The sequence below is a fragment of the Monodelphis domestica genome, chromosome 2 (assembly GCF_027887165.1).
Source record: "Monodelphis domestica isolate mMonDom1 chromosome 2, mMonDom1.pri, whole genome shotgun sequence".
Taxonomy (NCBI): Eukaryota; Metazoa; Chordata; class Mammalia; order Didelphimorphia; family Didelphidae; genus Monodelphis; species Monodelphis domestica.
The window spans coordinates 55,300,628-55,327,307 of NC_077228.1; the positions used below are offsets into that span (position 1 = coordinate 55,300,628).

A 26,680-nucleotide genomic window follows, 5' to 3' on the forward strand; every position below is an offset into this window, starting at 1 on the left:
TTCTCCCTTCTCTCTTTCTCTTTCCCTCCTTCCCTTCCTCCTTCTCCCCCCCTCCCTCTCAATTTTTCTCTCTCCCCCTCTCTCTCTTTATCCCTTCTCTATTTCTCTTTCCCCCTTCCCTTCCTCCTCCTCTTCCTCCTCCTCCTTTCTCTCTCTTTCTCTCTCCCCTCTTAATTTTTCTCTCTCCCTCTTTCTCTCTTTCTCTTTCTCCCTTCTCTATTTCTCTTTACCTCCTTCCTTACCTCCTCTCTTTCTCTCCCCCTCTCAATTTTTCTCTCTCCCTCTTTCTCTCTCTTTCTCTTTCTCCCTTCTCTCTTTCTCTTTCCCTCCTTCCCTTCCTCCTCCTTCTCCCCCTCTCCCTCCCTCTCAATTTTTCTCTCTCCCCCTCTCTCTCTTTCTCCTTTCTCTATTTCTCTTTCCCTCCTTTTATCTCTTTCTCTCTCTTTTTCTGTTCTCCCCATCCATTCAGTTACAAAATCTTGTTTATCCTTCAGTGTCCCATATCTATTCCTCTCTCTCTTTTGGGTGGCCACCTTACTTTAGAACCTGATCACCTCTCTCATTGAGGATAATAGTGTTTTTCTGGTGCAGGAATCTTGAGGTCTCATTTACCCTCTTTCTAGTCTCTCCTTCACATAGTTACCAAAGTGATTTTCTTAAAGTAACCAAATTTCCCCTGCCACCAAGCTCCACAATGACTATTAAGTCTAGGATCAAATAGTTCATCTTTTTAACCTCCTTTTAATTTCCATTTTCGTTATAAGCTTCATGAGGTATCTAATTAACAGCTCAATAGTAAATGTGTCTATTTTAAAAATAATTAAATATACCTATGTTTTCTGCTTGACATTTTTTCCAGTGCACAATTAAGAAAGTCTTGGAGACCACCATTCTTGGGCATAAGCAGATTGTAAATGTTGACTCATCTGATGGATGGAATCTTCTCTTTTAAACTGGAAATTGTGGAAAATGATAGAGAAATCACTTGATGATATTCTTTTCCTCTTTCCAAGTACAAATCCTCTTTTTACTTTGAGTTCCTCCCCCCCCCCCCCCATGGGAAGAAGAATTTCCAAATTCATTTGGAAACATTGTTTTTCCACTAAGAGAAAGATTAATGTCTCCTGTGGGTCCAGTGACAGATAACATATTAGCTTGCTCTGGTGCTCTTGTTTCCTATAAACACATAACTTGTTCTGTAACTACATTTACATTCGGCTTCTTTATGTATTTTGTTTTTTTGTTTGTTTTTTGCTTCCATTGTTGACCAGGCTGCATTTTAAACTGCTGGCTTCTGGGGTTAGGCAGTTCTGGTGCTTTCACTTTCACTGTCAAGGTCATTTAAATTCTTTTCTTCCTGGTTTGGAGGCATAATTTTATGTGGCTCCTCAGAATGATGGGATTCACTTGTGATTTTAGGGTTTTTTTTTTGTCACTGTTGCTATTTCTTGCAGCCTTGGAGCAGGGTGAGGTAGAGTTTCAGGCTATTTTTCTTTGAACCTCAACTCAAGTTTCTATCTCCTATAGGAATCCTTCCATGAGACCTCCAAGACCTGGTTAGCATTCCTGTGTACCTAAAAATAGTCTTGAATTTGCTTCTCTGTGAATATGTTGTACTCTTTCCTCTCTTCTTGATTTACTACCCTCTGTTGTCCTTGAAAGGTAAGCATTCCTACTATCTAGTCCAATGCCTTGTCAGGCATTTAATATTTGAATTAAGGGGAGACTTTAAAAAGAGAGGTTTGGTGAGTCCATGTTTCATTTTTTTGGGAGATGTTTCTTTTTTAAAAAATATTTTTGATAAAAGGGTAAAATGACAAATGTTGGAGGGAATGTGGAAAAGTGGGGATACTAATACATTGTTGGTGGAACTGTGAAGTAATTCAACGATTCTGCAGAACAATTTGGAATTATGCCCAGAGAGCTATAAAGCTATGTATATCTTTAGACCCTTTGAGGGGTTTAGTTTTTAAGAAGATCAGGGAAAAAGGAAAAGAACCTATATGTTTCAAAATATTTATAGAAACTCTTTTTGTGGTGGCAAAGACCTGGAAATCAGAGGATGTCTATTCATTGGGGAATGGCTAATACGTGATTGCAATGGAATGCTACTGTGCTGTAAGAGATGATGAACAGATTGATTTTTTAACAACATGGAAGGAGCTACGTGAGAAAATGAAGAGTGAACCAAGGGAATATTATATATAGCTACAGATTTAATATTTGAAGAACAGCTTGTGAATATTCACCTCCAGAGAATGAACTGAGAAATTCACCTCCAGAGAATGAACTGAGAAATGGAAACATGAAAGACAACATCTATATATATTTTGCTGGATATTGCCTTCTGAGGTTTGTGAAGGGAAGGAAGGAGCTGAATGAAAAAAATATTTTCCATTTTGAATTTTTTCCCTCCCTTCTTCTCCTTCCCATTTGGAGAACTATCACATTTGTTCATTCTCTTTTACTGTACCCCTCTCATGTCTCACCAAAGAGATCTCTCTAAGATCTTTCTTGGGGTCATTCTCCAGCTCCCAGAATATGTGGGTGAGTGTCTTCCTTTCTGAGTATGTGTTTAAAAATTCAATCTTTTGATTAGAAGTTCTTTTTTGGGACACTCACCCTATGCAGGGCACTGTAGAGAATACTTAGGTAGTGACCTTTATGCTTGGTGATCTTCACAAGTTAGGTGCTTCCTTCATACTTGTAGCTCAAACCCAATCTATACCTGCCCATCCTGTTCTATTTGTTTCCCTATTCTCCTGTAAATCTGCTGCAGGAAATCCATCTTATGTGGCAGTTTTATTATTGTTTTTAACAAAAAAAAATTGTGGAATTGAATTTTAAAATAAAATTACAGTCCAGTTAGGGAAATAAGAGAAATATATATTACATGCAAAGGTTTACCAGATAACAAATGGATAAAGTCCCAAATGAGTTTAGATGATAAGAAAGACATCTGTAGAGATTTTTTCTTCCTGGATGGTTTTATTTATTTCACTTCATTTTTCCCCATGTAGAATTAGAGATTCTTAATTTCTTGACAGATTTTTGTGGCTCTTTCTTTCAACTTTACTAGCAAAATGATGTCATGCTTTCCCACACAAAGAACATGCTATTGACTTGCTATCAGTAGGATTAGCTTTTTTTTTTCCCCTTTCTTTTTGGAGACTGGGTTTCCCTATCTCACTTATGCTGGAGATACTGGCCACTCATTGGCTTGTCTTACAACTGCTCAACACAGAGGTTTTGATTTGCTTCCCACCTTGGTCAGTCCTACCCTGCTTAGGCAACTTGACTGGAATGTTCCTTCCTCCTTATCCCCAACACCGTGGAGCATTTCCAACATTAATGATGAACCTAGCAGGAGGTTTTATCCCTATTTCCACTCAGAACTCCAGAACTCAAGCAATCCCTTAGCTTCAGCCTCTCTAGGAGCAGGGATTGCTGGTATACACGATTATGCCTGACAGATCATCCTCCCCCCCCCCCCCCCATCCACTCCCCTCCACCATAGTGGCAATGGGTAGTACTAGATACTTTATTGATCCATTTTTGATAACAGTCTGGCATATAATTGGGATGTTTGTACCTGTAGTTGTAGGATTGAGGTCCCAAAGGAGAAGGATACTGAAATAAGGATGTAGCATATAACCCAAAGTAGATGACTTTCATTCAGAGTTCTTTTAAGGCAGCCTTCCATAATATTCCTCAAAAGCAAACATGTTGATTTCATTCTTCCTAACAAATACCTGGATTCCCTAATGTTGATCTCATTGGCATCAAGCCTTGACCACTTGAGCAAACAGCTTCAAAGGCAATATTGGATCCCCCCAGTTCCCTATGTCCTCTTGAGAATGTATTCCTTGTTCCCTTTTCTTTATGTTGACTTTAAAAACAAAAGCAAAAAAATGACCAACTCAAGAACCAAACTATATCTGAGTTCCTTAGTTATGTCACTATTGTGATACTATCTACTTGCTTATTCATAAAGAACTCCTTTCGTTTGGATATACACATATACATAAATAATAAATATATTTGTATAATATGTATAATAATATGATACAATAGTAAATATATAAATTATATATATATATATATATACATATATATATATATAATATGAGGCTGAGGTCAATGATAGTCAAAGATATCAGGCCTTAAAAATCTAGAACTGAAGAGATTTTAGAAGTCATCCAGACTAACCTCTTTATTTTAGTGATGAAGGTACTGAGATCTAGACAGATCAAGTGGAATGGCCCAAAAGTCACACCATCATAAATGAGGAAAAATAATCAGCTGGATGGTTCTATTTATTCCATATCATTTTGTTCCATGTGGAATTCAAGAATCTTCTTGTCAGGTTTTGTGATTCTTCCAACTTTTTTTTAAAGTTTATTTGTTTATTTAATTTAGAATATTTTTCCATGGTTACATGATTCATGTTCTTTCCCTCCCCTCCTCCCATCCCCCTCCCATAGCCAATGAACAATTCTACTAGGTTTTATATGTGCCATTGATCAAGACATTTACATATTATTAATATTTGGACTAGGGTACTTGTTTAGAGTCTACATCCTCAATTATATCCCCATTGACTCATGTAACCAAGCAGATGTTTTTCTTCTGCGTTTCTGCTCCCACAGTTCTTTCTCTGGATGTGGATAATGGTCTTTCTCATAAGTCCCTCAGAATTATCCTGGATGATTGTACCACAATGTATCCGTCTCTGTGTATAATGTTCTTCTGGCTCTGCTCCTCTCACTCTGCATCAATTCTTGGAGGTCATTCCAATTCACATGGGATTCCTTCAGTTCATGATTCCTTTTAGCACTCTTTCAACTTTAATAGAGAAATAAGAATGTTGTATTTTCTTTAATTTTTTGCCTGTCTTAGAATCAATACTGTGTATTGATTCCAAGGCAGAAGAGTGGTAAGGGCTAGGTAATGGGGAATAAGTGACTTACCCAAGGTCATACTGCTAGGTAGTATCTGAGATAAAATTTGAACCCAGAACCTCCCTACTCTGGGCCTGGTTTTCAATCCACTGAGCCACCTAGTTGTCTGCATAATTTTTTACTTTCACCTCAAAAGAGTGTGCTGTGGTCCCACTTTCTCTAGGATCAGCACTCCTTCCTTTCTCTCTCTCTTTTTTATTTTTTGAAATTAGATTTCTCTCTCTTACCTAGGGAAGTTACCTGGGTAAATGAATTAAGCTAGATCCTGTATCTTTTTAGTCTTGTATAAAAGGTGTAACTGGTTCTAAAGCAATGTAATTGATTTTTTAGGATTTATTTTTTAAAATTAAAAAATTTAATTTTATTTTTCATTGATATGCAAATCACACTTCCATATTGGTCACTATTGTAAGAGCACTCTCATACATAACCCAGACCCCAAAATAAAACCAAAGATACACTGATGTGAAAGATGATTCCATCAGTTCTTTCTCTGGAGAATGTAGTTGATTTTTAAACAAATCTACTATACCAGTTCTCTTCCAAGTACTTGTCTTAGGAGTCAATGACATTAACCCAGTGGTGTTTAAAACATTGGGGAGCTTCTTTTTTGAAATGGGCTTCAGAGTCTGCAGCTTATTCTTTTGAGTATCCTTCGTGATGACAAATCTTCCTCCTCTGAGTATGGATTTGATTTTTATAAATAGCCAAATGGCATTTAGAGCCAAGGTTAGTGAATGAGGTTGTTGAGCAAGCTCTGTTGTTTAGTTGTTTTCTGTCATGTCTGACTGACTCTGTGACCCCTTTTGGGATTTTCTTGGCAAAGATACTGGAGTGGTCTGCCATTTCCTTCTCCAACTCATTTTACAGATAAGGAAACTGAGGCAAACAAGGCTAGGCAACTTGCTCAGGGTCACACAGCTAGTAAGTGGCTAAGTACAGACTTAAACTCAGCACAATAAGTTTTCCTGACCCCATGTCCAGTGCTGCTCTATCCATTGTGCTTTCCCCAGTGAGGGATTAGTTTTATTACCAACCAAAACCAAAATAACAAAAAATGCCATGAAAATGATATATGGAAAAATAATAATTTTGGAGGAGGGGAGTATCCAGGATATGAACTTGCCAAGTCATGCTTTGGAGGCAATTCCACAAGATGGGATTCCATACATATTTGGGGCAGCAGAAGGTAGTTTCATCGGTATTTTTTTGATTCAGACTCAATAAGCATTTATTAAGTGACAGCTTTGTGCAAGAAGCTATGTATAGGGTAGCTGTTTTTAAAAAATAATAACAAATGGAAGCTATTAATTCTGATATTTTAAAAATCCTTATCTTCAGTTTTAGAATTAATACTAAATATCAGTTCCAAGTTAAAAGAGTGCTTAGGGGGTAGGCCATTGGGGTTAAGTGACTTGCCCAATCTTTATAGCTAGGAAATGTCTAAGGTCAAATTTGAATCCAGGACCTCCTGCCTCCATGAATATATGTTTTAAAAAATAAAGCATTTATTGCTTTATGTTTTCTTTAATTTATATTTTAAGGGGAACTGGAATGCAGAAGGCATGCAATCATCAGATATGGTAAGATCCCTTCCCTAAGGATGTATTTTAAGCTCTCAGATGCACAGATTTTCATTGGCTCCTGTCTCATCATCATCATCATCATCATCATCATCATCATCATCATCATCATCATCATCATCATCATCATCATCATCATCATCATCATCACAGCTTTCCTATAGCACTGTGAAGTTTGCAAAGCACCTTATATCCAATTATCTCATTTGATCCTCAAAACCACCCTGTGAGGAAGGTGCTATTATTATCCCTGATTTTATAGATAAGGAAACTGAGCCAGGCTGAGGTTAAGTGACAGAAAAACTGAAAGAAAACTTAAATTGGAATCTTTCTTATTCACCTTCCACGTTGGGATGGAGCAGTGTTTTAGGCTGAAGTAGGTGGGTCTCTGTAGCATTAAGGTCAAAGGCTATAATTAGAACCCACATCTGTTGGATATTGCAGTGGAGATGATAGGAAGGCTCTGTGGCCAGAGGCTTGGACCTGGCGTTCTGTCACTGGTGTCGCAATAGCAGGGGAAAGGTGGGTTTGGGGAGCCTGACCAGGGAATCTGAGGAACATTATGTGGTTGTATAGAAAACTAGGTCCTCAGGAAACTGAAGGAAAGTCCTGGTCCAAATGAAATAGCTATAGTGTTGGAAATGTGACCAACTGGGGCAGATTAAGGTACTGAATGGTCCAGGCCAAGCCATGGGGAATAGTAGGTAGCCTGAAAAACAGCTGCTGTAACCTTAAGACCTCCCCTCTTTCTTGGGACCAAAGCCTGGCCCACTGGGCAAAGTCTAGCTAGAAAAACCAATTGTCCTGTATTTACTTGTTCAGAAATTTGAGCCTGTGCTAGGTGAAATGATGTGAAAACTAAATGTATGCACTAAGGCTGCCTTGGGAACAAAAAGAGACCCTTGTGCCATGATCGTCAATATTTTAAGAGATATATCCATGGGTACATCCATGCAGGTACTCATTCCACTAGCATGGATGGCAGTGCTTTTATCTTTGGCACCTTAGTAGATATGATATATCCAGGAGTTTCTGTGGCAACAACAATAACAGAAAACTCTTCCCGTGTGGTAGTGAGCCTTCAGGTGATCAGTCTTTCTGATATGGTTCTTGCATGACAAGTTGCCAGATTCATACTCAAGATCTTCCCAGATTGGGGAAAATCTGCCAAATATTACACTTTCTTGTCATTTCCTTGGAGGTCTTAGGGTCACTTCCATGCCACAATGAGACACTGGAGTGATTATCATTCCTCAATATTGATATTTAATATTTATTGAAGAGCTAATGTATCATGACACAGGCTCTGAGATAAGGGAAATAATATAAGAGTTCTTAACTGTGAGAAGCTTACTGGTTGAAGAGGTTGTAAGTAAACAAAAAAAGGAAGCAGAGAATAATTTCTGAATGAATGGTATAGGATTCAGTTCCGTAGGGTTTCAGAGGAGAGAGTAATCACTCAGGGCTCATGGTTTAGGGCTCCTGGAGGAGGTGGGTTCCAAGTTTTGCTGTTGAACATAAGAAGGATATTTTGGTCAAGTTCGATAGAGTAATGGTGGGAACATCAATAGAATGTTCAGGCCACAAGATCGAGACCAGTCTGGGGCTCTAGTATAGCCCATGTTGAGATTTCATGTCCAGCAATAGTAGATTGGGAGAAGCAAACTGGGGACAGATTTTTGAAGATCCAAAAAGCTTGGATTTTCTCTTGTTCAATGGCTATAGCTTCTAAAGGGATGGAGCCTTGGGCCTTTGGTCTCCTAATCTGAGCTTTGCTTTCATCCCCAAGGGTTTTATATTTCATTGTTTTTCAAGCCTGCCTGATTTTCAAACCCCAACTCAAGTTACTGTGACTCTAGCTCCTAGAGAGCAGGGTCTGTTTTTGCCCTTTTCCTTCTCTTCCTTCCTTCCTCTCTCTCTCTCTCTCTCTCTCTCTCTCTCTCTCTCTCTCTCTCTCTCTCTCTCTCTCTCTCTCTCTCTCTCTCTCTCTCTCTCTCTCTCTCTCTCTCTCTCTCTCTCTCTCTCTCTCTCTCTCTCCCCCCCCCCCCCTCTCTCTCTCTCTCTCTCTCTCTCTCTCCCCTAGTGCTTGGCTCAGTGCCTGGCACATTAATCTTGTTGGCTGATTCCTGAAACCCAAGCCAGCTTGGTTTTGCCAGTACTAACCCTAATGACCACTTTCTCTATTCTGTCCTGGTGTTGTCCTTAGCATCATCTCCCATCTTTCCATTTTCCTGTCCTGTCTTCACATAATATAGATCACAAAGAATATGTTTTTTAGGGTTTACTTATAAGGGAAAGGAGAATATGAAGCTTTAGAAATAATACACCAGGTTAGGGTGCATATAAATTCTATCTTCTCAGTCCCAGACTGAGTGGCACCTAAGCTTTCTAACCCTCAGTTGAACTGAAAAAAAAATATCCTTAGTCTCTCTTGGTTTTTATCATGATTCCTCCAGGGCCAGAATATCCCGGCTCCCCTTGTGCCCAAAATAAGAATTGTATCTTTTCCTTGAGAACATTCACCTGCACTGATTTTATAGTGGATTGAGCTCGTTCACCAGGTCTATAATCTTAGCTAATCAGGAAGCCTTCTGATTGAATGGTAGGTTTTTGGTGCTCCATCCATCCATAGAATTAAGAATCTCAGAGTGGAAAGAGAATTTGGAGGTCACCCAATTCAGCTCCTATCTGAAATCTCCTTTATCATCTCTCTCACAAAGCTGGCCTCCCCTTGAAGACTCCATGATGGGTTTTGTAACTTTAAATTTTTTTTTTTGATAATTTTAATTGTTAGTTTTTTGTGGATTGAGCCAAAGTTATCCTCTCAGCAACTTCTCAGATCTGCTCTTTGGAGTCAAGCAGAACTGGCCAAATCCATTGTCCATGAGAGTTCTTTGAGTACTGGAAGGTAGCTACTCTACTTCCCTTACTGGCTCCCTCAAAATCTTTCCTTCAGTCCAAGTGACCTCTGTTGTATCAACAGATCTTTGTGTGATATGGCCTCTGGTCTTGTCACCTTCCCTTGATTGGCATCCCCAGGACCTTCTTTAAAATATGATGTTCCAAAAGAAATGGATTACTTACATAAATGTATATAATTCAGATGGGTCTGACTGAGGCAGAGAATATGGTGGGACCTACCTTCCTTGTTAATTTTAATAATAACTAGTAATTCTGTATTGCATCAGATTTTGCAAAGCACTGCCAGACCTCTCATTTTATCCTCATAATAATTCTGAAAAACAGGTGCTCTTATTCCATTTTATAGATGATGAAGCTGAGGCTTATGTGCAGAACTGAGAGATTAAGTGATTTGTATAAGGACCATACCTAGTAAATAAATGTTTGAGGGTGGATTTGAACTCAGGTCTTCCTGACTCCTGGGCTTGCCATCTACTGGGCCACCTTGCTGCCTCTACCATACTTTTTTTTTTAACAGTCCTATTAAGCAATGTTCTGAATGATGCTGCTGTTAACACAGCCCAGGACTGACTTTATTTTATTTTTTCCTGTTATGTCACAACATTGATTCTGGTTGAGCTTACTGTCCCTTAGAAACCTCAAGTCTTCCACATGATCACTTGTATAGTTGATTGTTGTCCCAAGTGTAGGGCTTAATATTTATCTCTATTAAACTTAATCTTATTAAATTCAGCCCATTGTTATGGCCTGCCAAGAGCTTTTTGGATCCCAATTCTGTCCTCTGATGTTGGCTATCCCTTTCCGCTTTGTGCCATCCACAAATTAAGTGTAGGAGGGGGCATTTGAATCTAGGTTTTCCTGACCTCAAGTCCCTCATTGAATCCACTGTGGCACACTCCATGTCTAACTACCCCTACTGATTTTTCTGATGTCAAGACATTGGGACCAAGATGTCACCTCTGTGCCTTCCATTGTCAATGACTAAAACCATAGTCTGAATCTTCTTGTCTAGTTTCTGGCTTAGGTGGAGAGTAATCTGGAGATCAGACATAAGCAAAGACTCTGCTGCTCAGAGTGGGAATGTCAGCCTCCCTTGTAGTTCTGATAGCTCCTAGGCACCTTTTTTATTTCCTCTTCTAGGTAATGGCTCTAAGTTCCTCATCAAAATTGGGTATGATGGTGAAATTTGGGATTGCCAAATCCCACACATTGCTAAGGGAGAAAAACTTGTTGCTCCCATGCTCTGTGGGGAGGGATGCACTTACCATTTTCCCTTTTGTACTGCTGTATGTCATATTGCTAGCATCTCACAATCTCAGAGTCAGAAGGAGTCTCATTGATCAGTTAGTCCATCAGTAGCTGAGCAGGAATTCCTTTGAAGACATTATTCATAAGTGTTCACCTCCCCTATGCTTGGGAATCTTCAGGAAGGGAGAAACTCCCAAGGCAGCTCTTTCCCACTTTAGCTAGTTTTATTGGTGAGGAAGTTTTTCCTTACCCTATGGGCAGCTAGGTGGCATAGTAGATAGAATACTGGGTTTGCTTGCAATCAAGGAAGATTCATTTTCATGAGTTCCAATCTGACCTCAGAAATGTAGTAGCTGTGTGAACTTGGGTAAGTCACTTAATCCGGTTTAGTACCTTGTCTGTAAAATGAGCTGAAAAAGGAAGTGGCAAACCGCTCTAGTATCTTTCCCAAGAAAACCCCAAATGAGGCCACGAAGAGTTGGACATGACTGCACAATAACAAAAGAGCTGCAATCTTCCTTTTTGCAACTCCTCCTTATAGGATCTGACCTAAGTTGTAGGATTTCACTTGTGGGAAGGATATGACCTTCTCCACCTACTCCAGTGTTCTCATTTTATTGATGGGGAAACTGAAGCTCAGAGATCTTGATTTGTCAGACACAGAACTGGGATCAGTACTTTTTTCTCCTGATTCCAGAGACATATTACTAGGGAACATTCCTACTACCCATGATCCTCTCTTTATATAGCCTGTGGGGCCTTTAGTGTTGATGTGCCATTGGCTGGGGACACTTAGAAAAACTGCCTCATTTGGTTACTTTCTCTCTCTCTATCCCTGTCTGCTGTCTGTCTTTCTCTCTCCCCCCCTCTCTTTGTCTCTCTCTCTCCCTCTCCATCTCCCTCTTTCTCTCTTCCTCTCTCTCTGTCTCTCTCTCCCTCTCCTTCTCTCTCTCTCTCTGTGTCTCTGTCTCTGTCTGTCTCTGTCTCTGTCTGTCTCTCTTCCCCCCTCCCCCCCCCCCCATGCCTCCTCTTTGAGGTCACTGACTCTTCAAAATCATGTTCAAACACCATTCTTTGTTTTTCTTCACAGCTGATATTCAGCAAATACCTAGAGAATGAATGAATGGATCTCTTGTTTACGAATTTGGATTCATCCTCCAATACCCTGATAATATCCTGCCAGGTCTAGATACCTTGGGGAGGAATCATGGGGAAGCATAAAAAAGCCAGGGACAAGGTTTTTATGAAGAAAATAAAATATCTTGATATTGAGAGCTTGGCCAATTGACAGCAAAAGAGAGTATAAACTCTTCTGACACCACCTGAGGGTCAAAATAATACCCAAACCTGTAACACATACTCTGATGATAGCATTCAATCAACTCTTAATACTCTGTTGTTCAAAATGAATTCATCTGTTTACCCTCAGCTCCTCTACTTCTTTCACTTTTCCAAAACCATAATACTCTGGCTTCCTGCTTCACCATTCATTGTAAACTGCTCTTTTCAAATTTACCACTGATCTCTTAATTGTCAAATTGAATGGCCTTTTCTCATTTCTCGAGCTTCTACACCCATGTCAGCTCTCTGAAATTATATCCACTTTACCCTGTATATTTCTTGTATATACATAGGTGTTGACATGACGTCCTTCCCATTAGACTGTGAGCTCATTGAGGACAAGGACTATTTTTGCCTTAAACATCCTGAGTGTGTAAAGCAGTGCCTGGAATGCTTACTGAGTGATTAATAAATGGTTGTGGCCTTGACTTGTAGATGGTCTTATTCTCCTTTGTACTTTCTCTTTTCTTGGTTATTATGATGCTACTTTTAATTCATCCTCCCAGTTATGTGACTGTTCTCTGTCTGCCTCCTCTTCTAGATCTTCATGTCACTTCCTATGGTTGGACTCAAAGACTTCATCCTGGGTACTTAAACTCTTTCATGTGGTGGTGATTTTGTTCACTCCCATGGATTCAGTGATCATTTCTTTGATTCCCAAATTTTATATGATGGCAGACGATTCCCCAAAATGTATATATCTAGCCCTAGAACTGCAGGCATACTTATACAAACTGCTTGTTGGATATTTAGAGCATGTTGTCCTATGGATTTTTCAAACTCAATATGTCCCAAAATAGCTCTTTTATTCTCCTTTGCTCCCCCTGCCAAAAAAAAAGTATTTTTATGAATTTCTGTTACTGTTGAAGGCACCAGCAACCTCCCAATCAATCAGGTTTATAATTCAGATTCAGTATTATCATTGATTCCTCATCCTCACTTATTCCTATATCCAATTATTTGCCAACACACACACACACACACACATACACACACACACACACACACACACACACACACACACACGTTAGCTCTGCTCACATAATTTAGATGTATGGCTCATCACCTCTGCCTAGGGTATTATAGTAGTCTCCTAATTGGTTCCTTGGCTTTAACTCTCTCCTTACTCTAATCTATCCTCCTTATAACCTCCCAAGTGGTTTTCCTAAAGTGTAGATCTTACTATATCATCTCCTACTCAATAAATCTCAGCAGGTTCTTAGGTACTCTAGGATCAAATATAACTCCTCTGGTACTAATCCCAATCTGACCCATCGCTAGCTGTCCAGCCTCTTTTTACATCATTCTTCCTATTGAATTCTACAAGTTAGCCATTCTGGCCCTATTATTTTTTTTGTACACCAAGGAAGCTTCATCTCTTGCCTTTGTATTGGTTATCTTCCTTGCCTGGAGTGCTTTCTCTCCTAACCTTCCCCCCAGAGAACTCTGGACTTCCTTTAATACACAACTGAAGTCCTGCCTTCTACACGATCATTGTATTCTCAATGTCTTCATCTCTAAGGTTAGCTATTTTGAATGTGTACGGAGACACATAAAAGTGTGCCTATGTGTATGTGCTGGGTCACTCAATAAAATGTAAGCTTCCAGAAGTCAGGGATTCATTTGTTTATGTCTTTGTAAGATTTGAATCAATATCAATAACACCAAGTATTATATTTTATCTATATAATATGTATTTATATTATATAATATTATAGAAATATTTATAAATATATATTATATTTTATAAGTATTATATTTTATATATTTTATATTAATAATCACTTGAAGTAGAAAGAAAATAAAAGAAATAGAAGTTCAAACCTAATTATCTAACAAGTAAACCCACGTGAGTAAGTTCTCCAGTCTGCAGCTGCCAGCCTGCTTCTGCTGCTGTGATCAAGGGAAAGAGCAACCTCCCTACTTAGCATGTAAGTGAGAAGGAACATGGAATGCAAGGAGAGAGTCTTGGGGAGCAGATTCTAATTACACACCTTTTTATATTTAGCATCTAGCATCATGCCTGTAGCATAGTTGACATGCAATAACCATTGCTGATTGATCATTGATTTCACTATTCTGTTTAGAAATCTCATTAACTTTCTTTTGCCTATAGGACAAGATACTCTAAATGTGGCATTTTTGGGTCATTACCTTCTACAACCCATGTCCAACTTACCTATTTTGCTTTATTTATCCCTTAAATTTTTTCCCCTCTACCCCTTAAACACCGCCCCCCCCCAACAACCCTTACTTTCTATCTTATTAGCAATTCTTTTTTTTAACTCTTGCCCTCTATCTTAGAATCAATACTGTGTGTACTGGTTCCAAGGTAGAAGAACCATAAGGGCTAGGAAATGGGGGTTAAGTGACTTGCCCAGGGTCACACAGTTAGGCCAGATTTAAATCCAGGACCTCCTGTCTCTGGACTTGACTTTCAATCCACTAAGATACCCAGCTGCCCCCACTGTCAATTCCAAGATAGAAGAACAACAGGGGCTTGGCAATTGGAGTTAAGTGACGGGCAGGGTCCCACAGCTAGAAAATGATTGATACCCAGGTCCTCTTGACTCCAGGCCTGGCACTCTTTAGCTACAATTTTACCTAGCTAACCCTTACTTATCCCTTTTAAATCCTCTTATATTCTAGCCAAATTAGATCTTTAACTCTTTCCTTATCATGATTTGTCCTAGCTTTATCCAGTTGTGTATGTAGTCTCTCATGTCTAGTATATGCTCTGTTCTCATTTCTCCCAATTGAAATTCTTTCCCTTAAAGGTCCAGCTCACATAGCTTCTACATGAAGCTTTCCCTGATCCTCTCAGCTGAAAGTGAGCTCCCCTTCCTTAAATTTTCTTAGAGGACTTTAGCTCTGATTTGTTTTCCTATTTCAGGCTACTTTATATTTACTGGCATACTTATAATCTAAGACTTCAATAAATATAAATATATATTACTAGATTTATATGAAGTTCTTTTAGGTTGATCCAAGCCCTCCTTTTGAGACTTTGGTAATTTTGTTGATTGAAAGGGACAAAGACAGAGACAAATGAGACTCATTTATGAAAAATATCAAGAAAGTAGCTCATACAGGCACTTATTCAGAGCAATGATTGGCCTTAGTACCTTGTTTCCTAGCCGACCATTTGTATATGACCAACAGAACTTTGGAGTTAGTATCCAGGAAACCCTTAACTTTTTTTAGGGTCAATTTTGGACAAATATACATTGCACAGCTATGGAATCACTTGTAGAAATGGCAATTTAGAAATATACTAATTAATCACTATAAACTAGAGTTAGGTTTCTCCTTAAGAAAACCAAATCTTGAATAGAATTTCCTAGAAGAGTTAGTGGGTGAAAGAGAGATAATACTTCTCTGCATTGTTGCTGGATCCCTGAAAGGGTTGGTTATCCAAAGAGTACCTCTCTGTACTGCTACCAGCTGCTTCTTGGGAGGTTCATTCTTCTTACAGCCCAGCCACAGACCTAGTGCTGGAGAAACTTCTGCAAGTCTAGGATAAGAGTCTCTTCTCTTTCTGAAAGAATAAAATAATACTTTGGCAGTGAAGAGGCTCAGGGGAGATGCATCTTAGCCCTGCAAATGTACAGTGGCCTGTCCTCAAAGCAAAGTGATCAAACATAGCCCCAGAGTAGCCTCTCTCAGCAGCCAAACCTGCAACATCTATTAGTGAACTTTGAAAGGACGAGTCCTGGAAAAGAGAAGGGAGTGTTAAAGCTGTAGTTCAGAATTGTGAATTGTCCTGGGATGGGTATATGCATTCCCTGTGCATGTTTCTTATTACTATTGTACCTTAAATTTGTGTTCACTTTGTATCATGGACACTTTGTACACTGATGGGAGAGTATTCCTAAGGCTTATGAGTGGGAGGTAACATAATTATTTTTCTTTGCCTTTTGGGTAAATCCTTCTGTTAAAAGTTAATTGAGGGGGCAGCTCTGAAGCTCAGTGGATTGAGAGCCAGGTCTAGAGATGGGAGGTCCTAGGTTCAAATCTGGCCTCAAACACTTCCCAGCTGTGTGACCCTGGGCAAGTCACTTGACCCCCATTGCCTAGCCCTTACCACTCTTCTGCCTTGGAACCAATACACAGTATTGACTCCAAGATGGAAGGCAAGGGTTTTTAAAAAAAAGAGTTAATTGAGTCAGGTGAAGCTAGGTGGATCAGTGGATTAAGAGCCAGGACTAGAGATGGGAGTCCTAGACTCAAATCTGAGCTCAAATACTTCCTAGCTACATGACCCTGGGCAAGTCACTTAACCCACATTGCTTAGTCCTTAATGCTATTCTGCCTTGGAACCAATACAGTATTGATTCCAACATGGAAGATAATGGTTTTTTAAAAAGTTAATTGAGTCATCTTGTTTGATTAGTCAATAGGAAGCATACTGATGGGGGCTCAGGAATTATAGTGTTAAGGGTAAAGCTCCCCATCAGGTTCACTCCTAGAACTCCAACTTGTCAGAATTGAGTACAGGTTTGGAATGATTGAGGGGGGGAGAGTGGTGAGGCTACACATATTACATATTATCCAATTTAGTCCATCTTGTTATTTCTGCCAGAATAATTTTTCTTAGGAATAAATCTGATTCTGTCATGCCTGTGTCCGAAGACCTTCGATGTCTGTTTATTGTACTTTTGTTTTATATGTAAGATTTAGGTGGAATCCTGCTCATCTGAAAAGGAATGGGTAAAAGAATTTTAATCAAGAATCCAAAAAGTTTTACTGGGTTTCCTTTCCCTGTGTAAGATGGGTAGCCCCCTTCTCTTTAAAGGGGGAAAAAGTCATGGCAAGGTGGCCTTGGTTGTGAGGGATGCAGCTGACATTTGAATGAAGATAGTGATGGGGAGAAACCCAAGTTGTTTCAGAAACAGAGATGCTGGTGTAAATTCTTTTGGGAATGGAAAGGACCATTCTCACTGATGACCTGAGACAGGCCACTGAAGCCAGGCTATCTATTGACAAAGTGCTGCCTGGCCCATCCTCATAACTCCTGTTGACTTTAGCCTTCCACAGGAGACAGTGGATGTGTTGGGGAGGAAGCCTTTGTTTGCTTGTTTTGCAAGATCTGGTCTCATTTAAATGTCAGCGATGTATGTCCCAGGCAGTCTTCTTCCTGATTTATTCTTCTCCCTCAGCCCACAAATCCCATAAAAACAGAATTAGAAAACTGCCCATAAGCATTTGAGCTTAGGGCTGAACCTAAAACCACTCTCATTAAACGACAATTTAGCAAGCAGCCCTCATGTGCTGAGTCTGCAGCAATTGTCTGCCCTTCCTTCTAGAAGGGGGATTTAGCCAGGCTCAGCTATGGCCACATTGTAGTATCTGACAGGGTAATGGTGGCAGAGAGGTTACTGCTAACCCAGCAAGGAAATACATGAGGGTTTGGTGTCCCCTACAATCAAGGATACTAGGATGGGAAGGGAAAAGGCGATGCGGTGTACTAGAAAAAACACTGAGTCTAGAATCAATTGACCTAGTGTCAAATTTCTCTTTTGCAACTTATCACCTGTGTAAGCTTCCCAGGTTGTTTTTCATTTCTTCAGACCTCAGTTTCTTCATCTGAAAATGGAATGTTCTTAATTTGATGATATCTACGGATTCTTCCAGGTTTGAATAATGATCCTTTAACTCACTAGTGATAAAAGTTATCTATTATAAACAAGAGACTGAGGCTCTCAGAATTTGGGGAAATTTGCTCAAGGACAAACTGGTTGGGGATTGAGCTGGGACTATGTAGGAATCCAAGAAGAATTTTGTTATTTTTTAGGGTCTAGACATTTGGGGCTCTGCTTCTTCCTTACCCCTTTCCTGGAATCTTCCACATCTTGAGTTTTTTATGGGAGACTTTGTTTGATGGAAATTTCTGCAGTGTAAGACACTGTTAGGACAGGAATTGTTCTGCTTGTGACATTAGAGATGGGAGATTAATATGATAGACTTTAACAAGACTAACTCCTTTGTAAAAGCCATGGTTCTGGTCTCTTTTTTGTTGTGGTCCCCGTGAATGATCTGTGCCAAAATTGATTGTGACCTAGATGAGCCAAGTCTAGAGGGTTTTTGTAGGACTATCAACTCCTTCCCTGCTCCTGCCAGTAGCACAATTGACTCCTTTGATTGTATCCTTGATTTTCTGTCTTTCTCCCCAATTCTAGATTACTTTCCCCCCACTTGATTGATCTACCTCCTCCCTTGATTATCTATTATTGTTTCCCTTCTCTCTCTCCCTCTCCCTCCCCTCACTGCCTTTTTACTTTGCCTGCCTGTGAATTGGGACCAACTAGAACCCCATCCCAGAGTAATGATTTTTACTGTCTCTTAAAACACATCTAAAGCTCCCAGCTGTGGACACTGCAATGGTGATGTGCATGGAGCTGCTGACCCACAGCGTGATGAAATGGATGAAACATTCTGTAACTGTCAACATGCATCTAGTTCCAGGGTCCTGTTGGGAGAGGAACACAAGCTTGGCAAGCACCCATCTCTAAGTTTGTTTTGAATATAGGAGTCTGACCTACAACTTCTTCTTTCATAACTCTGGTGGCTTTGAGAACAAGGCTGACCAATACTGAGTGAGGTCCCATTCTCTTTGAGTTTCTATACCATGAGAACTGACCTGGGTTGTTTGCATTTGGAGTATGTGGTTTCCCTTTGAGGGTGTATAGAAAGGACATGTGTGGGGAAGTAAGCTTTAGTAGGCTCAGCACCTTTCTTTGTGAAGTCTCACCCAGACTCTCTTCCCTCTAGAATATCTCTTTTTAGAATCAACTTCTTTATTGATGCCTTTTGCTTTTGCATCACCTTGATTTGATCAATATGTCCCTTATTCCTCCCCTTTACAGTGAGCCATCCTGTTTTCATCCCAAAGATTAAAAAGTCATACAAAAAAGTTTAGCAAAAGCAATGTTAACACAGCATCGAAGCCTGACACTATATTGATATTGCACACTGATATGTATGCAATATTAACTTTTGTTCCTCTTTTCCACCATATTCCATGTTGAAGGCAACTTTACTAGACCATGCTCAATGTTCTCCCTATTTTGGTAACTTTACTCACTTCTACTTCCCCTGGAATGCTCTACCATATTTAATCTCAAGCTACTGAATTTGTAATATCCATCAATGTTTAGCTTCACCATCACCTTTTCCATAGAACTTTCTCTGATTCTTCCTTCTACTCCATTATCATCATTGTCATTATCATCACCATCACCATCACCACCATCTATTTGGAGTTATAAAGGACCTTAGATATCATCTTGTTTAATCCCTCCATTTTGTTTTATTTTATTTTTTTAGTTTTTTTAGTTTTTTCCCCCAATGAACAAATATAATCAAACAAAACTAATCCCCACATTGGTCACATTAAAAGTAAACAAAAAGTTTTATTTTGCATCTTGTATCTATCACCTTTCTGCTAAGTGGATAGCTTGCATCATTACTGGGGCTCAGGAACTGTGATTATTCATTGGGTTGATTAGAGTTCTTAAGTCTTTCAAGGTTTTTGTCTTTAAAATATTGTTGTTATTAGGAGAACATTGTACATGGTAACAGCAATATTGTATGATGATCAATTGTGAAAGACTTAGCTTTTCTCATTAATACAATGGTCCAGGACAATTCTGAAAGATTTATGACAAAAATTATAATCTACCTCCAGAGAAAGAACTGTTGGAGTCATTAGTTTCCAGGTCTTTGCTATCACAAATTGAATATTATATTTTTGTACACATGGAACCCTTCCTTTTTTATAGATGAAGAAATTGAGTCTCTGAGAGGATAAATGACTTGTCCAAAGTCATGCACTTAGGAAGTAGGCAGGGCTCCAATTCAAATTCAGGATCCCTTCCACCTGTTGGATGTGACTTCTTTCTCTTCAAAACCATTTCTATGGCCATTTCTTTATGCTCAACTTAGGTGTTTTTAATATTATGAATTTTAGCTATTTAATCTTATTTCTACTATTAAATTATAAATTGTTGGAGGTCTTATTAATTTTTTCTGCATTCCTTACTGGGCCTAGTACTAGAGTAAGTGCTCAAAGGTTGCCTTTGTTTTAAGAATATCTGAATTAGTCACATTCCTCTCTTTTTTTCCTTTAATGACTTCCTATTAGTCCACATTGATTTTTCCCTTCTTTGATTTGATATATAAAATTTATTGTATGTTTGTTGTTCACAGCTCATTTCTCTTCTCCTCACTCACACCGTACCCAACTTACACACATATAACTTACCCAAGTCTTAGCCAGACAAGATAATAAACTCAGTAAAGGCAGGTAGGGGTTATTTCCATGTCTTTTTTTTTCTCTTATATTTCCTGTCACTCCTCCCATGCTCTGATCCTGGTGCTAGACACCAGTGTTCAGTTACTCATACTTTCTCCAGTGTTCCGATGGTCTTGTGATCTTATCAGTTATTTCTTCCAACAGTCCATTCATGCCTGACCACCATGTGTGACTCTGATTCATGCCATCTTATAAATTTATCATGGAGGGTCCAGCCAATGTTCATAGGGACCTTCTTTTTTTCTCAAACATTTAAAAAATATTATTTTTAGCATTATTTAAAAAAAGATTCGAGTTCCAAATTCTCTCCCTTCCTCCCATTCCCTCTATATTAGTCATATTTCCAAAAAAAGCAAGAAAAATCAAGTAAGAAAATTATGCTGTAATTTGCACCCAAGAGTTTATCAGTTCTCTCTCTGGAGGTAGATAGTATTTTCTAATTTTAAAAGATTATTTTTAGTATTTTTTTCTTCTTAAATTTTGAGAAAGGGGTCTTCTTCGTGTTCGTTTTGCATGGATGCTAATGGAGTGTGTTGACTTTCTAAAGGATATCTTTCACTCCTGTGTTGTGACTTGCCCATTGCTTTCTTTCTGGCCATACATTTCCCTGGTTGCATCCTTTATACACTATTTCTCTCATGTAATTCTTTGTGTTGGAGCCTGCTCACACTCACCGTGTGTTGCTCTGTGGTCCTTTGGATGGTTCTCCATTTCAGTTCTTCAGATGCTGTAGGAGTTTCATGAGTCACAGACCAACACCAGAAGAGTATTAGTATTAAGAGGATGAGATTTTGTTCTAGGAAGAGGTATAGTTTCCTAAAGGCTGTAAACTGTTTCCCTTCTGTTCTGCTGCCACTGAACTTAGATGAGTCTGGAAGTGAGAGCAAGGCAACTGTTGTCTCACTTAAATCCACTTCTCAAATAAGTCAAGAATTCAGCCTGTGATATCTTTGGTCCTCTTTGAAAACTATGAATGAACAACCAGAGGAGACATAAATAGAAAAAGCTTTTATCCAAAGTTAACAATCTTATCTCTCTGGACTAATGCCTGGAATACAAATGATCCAGACAATCCTTTCCCTCCAGGAGATTACATTCTCTTGGAGGAAGAAGACTCCCAAAGGGGAACTGGATTGACCAGGATGATGCTCTCTGATTTGGGAATGGTGACCAGGAAGCAAGGTGGATATCTGGCTTCAGATAAAGGAAAAAGGTGACCTTTCTGAGTTCAAGGCCCCCAAAGCATTGATTACCCAACATTCTGGTTTGGGAGTGGGGTGAGGAATAAGGATGATTCTTAGAATTCTAGCAGCATGGTGGTTAGTAAATCTTGGTATCAATAATTTGTTTAAATAAACCAGGCTGGAAGTGTTTTACTTGTATTCTATATATCCTTATTTTTTTTCCCCTGAAGTTTGTATTTCTTTCAAATTTTGCTTCAACAAATTGATGGACTGACTGCATACAAATGACTCCCACCTCAAAAACAAGATTTTCCCCATCTGTTACAATATAATCAGATATATTTTTTTGTGTGTGATGCTGCTTGATGTTCCCCATGTCCCAAGACTTCAATTTCTTTTCTTCAAATGTTCAAGATCAATACATGTGAGGTTGTTTTGGAGTCTTATAGCCCTCATTAGGGCCTTACTCTTTTTAAAAAGAAACCCATTTCTTTGTGTCTTAGAATCAATACTGTGCATTTATTCCAAGACAGAAAAGTGGTAAGGGCTAGGCAATGGGGGTTCAAATCTGGCCTCAGATCCTGGGCAAGTCACATAACCCCCTTTTATAGTGAGAATTTCAAGACTGATAAGATTTGATTCCTCTAGTAGTTCTCACATTTAGAGTACCAATGGCTAAATTAAAATTTATAGAGAGGGGGCAGCTTGGTAGCTCAGTGGATTGAGAGCCAAGCCTAGAGATGGGAGGTCCTAGGTTCAAATCTGACCTCAAACACTTCCCAGCTGTGTGACCCTGGGCAAGTCACTTGACCCACATTGCCTAGCCTTTACCACTCTTCTGCCTTGGAGCCAACACACAGTATTGACTCCAAGATGGAAGGTAAGGGTTTAAAAAAAAATAAAGTTTATAGAGAAGTCCAAAAGCAGTGTGATTCTTAGTACCCTATATCCATTACCACTTTAGGAACAGAAAAGGGACATATGGCATTGAGTATTTTTGTATTTTTGTTGCTTTGATAGGTTGACAGGCACTCAGTCATATTTGTTGAATTCATTTACCAAAATAGAATATCATAAGGTATATTGGATAGAGAACTATGAATTTACAGACAAAAGATCTGCATTCCAAATCCAGTCCTGCTCCATACTACTTCGTGATGTCTACTTATTAGCTTCTCTGGGACTCAGTTTCACCCTCTGTAAAATAAGGAGCTTGGACTATCTGACTTGTAATGGTTCTTTCAGTTTGAAAATCTATAATTTTATGTCTTTGTGACCTTGGATAAATTGCCTAATCTCTTTGGACCTTATTTTCCTGTGAAATATTGGGTTGGATGATGCTGTAGGTTCAGTTTTAAATAAAGAACCTATAGAAAATTCCACTCACAAGTCCTTAAACCTTTTGGGACCAATCTTGTCAGGGATTTCTTATAAGATCAATAAAAAGCTTAGCACAGCCAGGGGACACTCTGCTTGCATAAGGAGTCTTAAACTCAGGTGTGTGTTTGTATGTTCTAAGTTTATCTCACTAAGCCATTTGCAAAACAAATCTAACATCTCACTATATATTTGTCTGAACAAAGGGACAAAGGTCTGGATGATAAATAAACTGCCTGTTAGCAGCACAAAGCCTAGTTTGAGAACTTTGTTCCATAGTATAGGGCCAAGGAAACAGTCCAGGTGAGGTTATGTTAGAATCACAGTATTTTAGAGCTGGGAGAGACTTTATAGTTTACTCCTCATTCCACCATTTCCACATTATTTGTTAAGAATTACACATGTATTTGGTGAAAGATAGTATTAAATTGATGGGATCCTAGAGTGGAAATCAAGGCAGTTGGGTTGAGCAATGGATAAAGTACTGGGCCTGCATTCAGGAAGACTCATCTTCCTGAGTTCAAATCTGGCTTCAGATGCTAGTTGGGTGATCCTATAAAGGTTGCTTAACCCTGATGGCCTCAGTTTCCTTGAGTGTAAAATGAGTTGTAGCAAGAAATGACAAACTAATGCAGCATGTTTGGCAAGCCAACCCCAAGAGGGGTCATGAAGAGCTGGACTTTTGAAAATGACAAAACAAGGACAGATTGGGAATCAATTTTAGAAGTCATCTAGTTGAACCTCCCACATTAAGATTAGATTAGATAAAATGTTTCCAAAGAGTTTACTCTGTGCCAATCAGAAAAGACAGTCTGCCCTCAAGGAGTTTACCTTCTAGGAGGTGAAGATGGGAAATAAAAAGGAACTGGAAAGCAGGGAGGGTTGGGGACAAAAAAGGGGCTTCCTAAGGGACACTGGAGAAAAAAAAGGTATTTGCCTGTGATAGATATAACAGGGTTTGTTTTTGTGTGTAGGGTAGCCAGTTCCACCTTGAGTTCCATGAATACACTGGTAACTTTTAGAAGAATTCTCTGCAAAATAAATCCTGTCCCCAAATATGCTCCCTATCTATGCGTGTCTCTCATCAAATTCTTTGTGAAGAATGGCATTAATGAAAGGAGAGTCTAAATGAATAGCATTTGTCCATTGTGAGGGCTCTCATTCTCTTCTGACATTTCCTTCTGTCTACTCATCCCTGCAATCTCTTGTTCTTGACCTTCTGAATCCTGATGACATTGTATTATCAGTCTCTCTCACAACTCAGGAGTGAGAGCCATGTCCACAGCCCTCTAGCCATGTCAGTTGACCAAATTAGTGTCAGTTGCATGACTCAGGAGCAAAGAACAAACTTCTACATGGATCTAAAATAAGAAATTCAGAAGCTGAGTTGGCCTATGGATGAGCATGGCTGGCATAGCTATGAAATTCTGAAAAGGAACTCACCAATGGGAGACAGAAGCCATAAGAGTGGAGGCAGAAATAATTTCTAGAAAATTCAAATTATCCTGAACACTCCCTATGATGGCATGCTTGCCACGTCTTGAGGCACCCCGTTCCATTGTTTAAGAGTCCTGTGTGTAAGAAAGCTTTTTATTGGGTTGCAGTCTTCTTCCCCTTCAGATTCAGCCACTTGGAGTAGAATTGGGGTCTTCTGACTTCCAGTGTTTTTATTGGTTTCCCATGATATTTCCTTCTAATCTGAGATTCCACATGTTGGGTAACTCTTGGAGTTAGATTCTTTAAGCTGCTACTAAGAAAAGATTTCATGGGCTTTGCCAAGCCCTCTGAGAGCTTTTTTCTTCTTTTCAGTGTATCTTTGACTTACTTTACTCTGCTTCGGAGTGATAGTGGCTTCTATTTTACCAAAGGTCTTTCAACTCTTTTCAGAATTGAGGCTACTTCTGGGCCAGATTAACTCAGTTTAATCCAGGGCTTCTACAATGTGCAAAAAAAAAATATGGACAAATGCAAATTGAAATGGAAAATGGAAAACATTTTGGGTTCAAAGATGATTCCTACAAACTTTTATTACAGAGGTCATGTACCTTGTGTTGTTTTTCTAATAGAGGAGTTGGGTTTGTATGATACCAGTTATACACTTCTGTTTTTGTTTAAAAAACAAAACAAAACTTTACCTTCCATCTTAGGTTGTGTATTGATTCCCAGGCAGAAGAGTGGTAAAGGCTTTAAATGATTTGCCCAGGGTCACACAGCTGGGAGGTGTCTGAGGTCGGATTTGAACCCAGGACTACCATCTCTAAGCTTGGCTCTCATTCTACTGAGCCCACCTAGTTGCCTCCCCAGGCACACACTTTTTTTTCCTTCTAGACATGTTTGTGGGATGGCAGGACAATGTCAAAAGAAGTTTTTCATGGCTATGACATATAGGGAAATTAACTAACTCTTAGAAGGGATCAAAGCCATGAGAAATGGAAACACAGGAAACTGAGCCTAAACTATCATAGATGTTTGTTGATCAACCAGTCAGTAAATATTTGTTAAGCACCTACTGTGTTCCAAGCCCAGAATTGTCACGTAAGTATTTGTTGAATGAATGAACACACAAACTGACACAAGAATCCCAGAATGTAAAATCAGGAAGTTGAACTGGATGGACCTCAAGATTCCTTTTACCTTTAAATCAATGATTTTGTGAGTTCAGAATTGGGAAGGACCTCAGAAGCCATACACACCAACTCACATTTGAACCAGAATGTACTCAGCCGCAGCCTATCTAGCTAGGTCTTGCCTTAAAGCTAAGTGAGGAAGAGTTCATTCTTCCCAAAGTGGCACATAAATAGCTCTGGATAGCTCTAATTAATGGGAACTTTTTCTCTAGTCAAAATGCATCTCTCTCCAGCTTCCATCCATAGTTTTGAGTCCTGCCTCTATGGCCAGGCAGAACAAATCTAATTCCTTTTCTATGGTACAGTACAGGAAGATACTAGAAGATAGTTATCATATCCTTTTCCCCAACTTATATTCCCACAAAATCTTCTGTACTCCAGGCCGTATATGCTTGGCTTCTCATGGCTTGATATCTAAATTCTTCACCATTCTTGCTGCCTTCCTGGATGTTTTGAAGTTCATCCATGACCTTCTTAACATGGGGTACCTAAAATGGAATCTTATATTCAAGATCTGATCTACTAGCTCAGAAGATGTTCAACAAAACTGTAATCCTTAAGTCTTGCACCTTTCTCAAACTGAATTACTCAGGTCCAATTCTTACAAGTGTTGGAAGTCTCCAGAGCTGAGTAAAATACTCAGAACACATGCTGAAAAGAAAAAAAGAGAAGATCCCATAGTCAGAAGACTTAGCAAACAATCAAACAAAAAAAAACAAAGAAAAATCCTTCCCCCGCACTGAGTTATACATGTTATTATCACTCAATACCTATTTCCATATTATTCATTTTTGTAATAGAGTAGTCTTTTAAAAACCAAAATCCCACATCCAATATCCATATAAACAAGTGATAAATCAATTTCCTTCTGTGTTTCTACTCCCACAGTTCTTTCCGTGTGGATAGCATCCTTTCTCATAAGTCCCTTGGGATTGTCCTAGATCATTGCATTGCTATGAGTAGCAAAGTAGTGATTGTTCTGCAATGTTTCAATGTTTGCTCCTCATCAGTTCATGGAGGTCTTTCAAGCTTGTTTGGAAATCAAGCACTTTATTTCCTTATTGCATAATAGTATTCCACCACCATCATATTCCACAATTTGTTCAGCCATTCCCCAATTGAA

At 39.1% G+C, this 26,680-nt stretch overlaps 1 protein-coding gene and 1 long non-coding RNA gene across 4 annotated transcripts in view; one reads left to right on the forward strand and one right to left on the reverse strand.

The window, feature by feature from the left end:
• C2H1orf226 (chromosome 2 C1orf226 homolog) overlaps positions 1-26,680 on the forward strand; it is a 420,186-nt gene that overhangs the window by 12,784 nt on the left and 380,722 nt on the right. The window lies entirely within an intron of this gene.
• LOC103094653 (uncharacterized) lies at positions 7,798-20,504 on the reverse strand. Of its 2 annotated transcripts, none has more exons than XR_461234.3 (3): positions 20,319-20,504; positions 15,430-15,593; positions 7,798-8,052 (listed from the first exon to the last, which is right to left on the reverse strand). It is a non-coding gene; the product is annotated as an uncharacterized LOC103094653 (long non-coding RNA). The 2 variants fall into 2 exon arrangements; XR_001627660.2 differs by having other exon boundaries at positions 15,481-15,593; positions 20,319-20,501.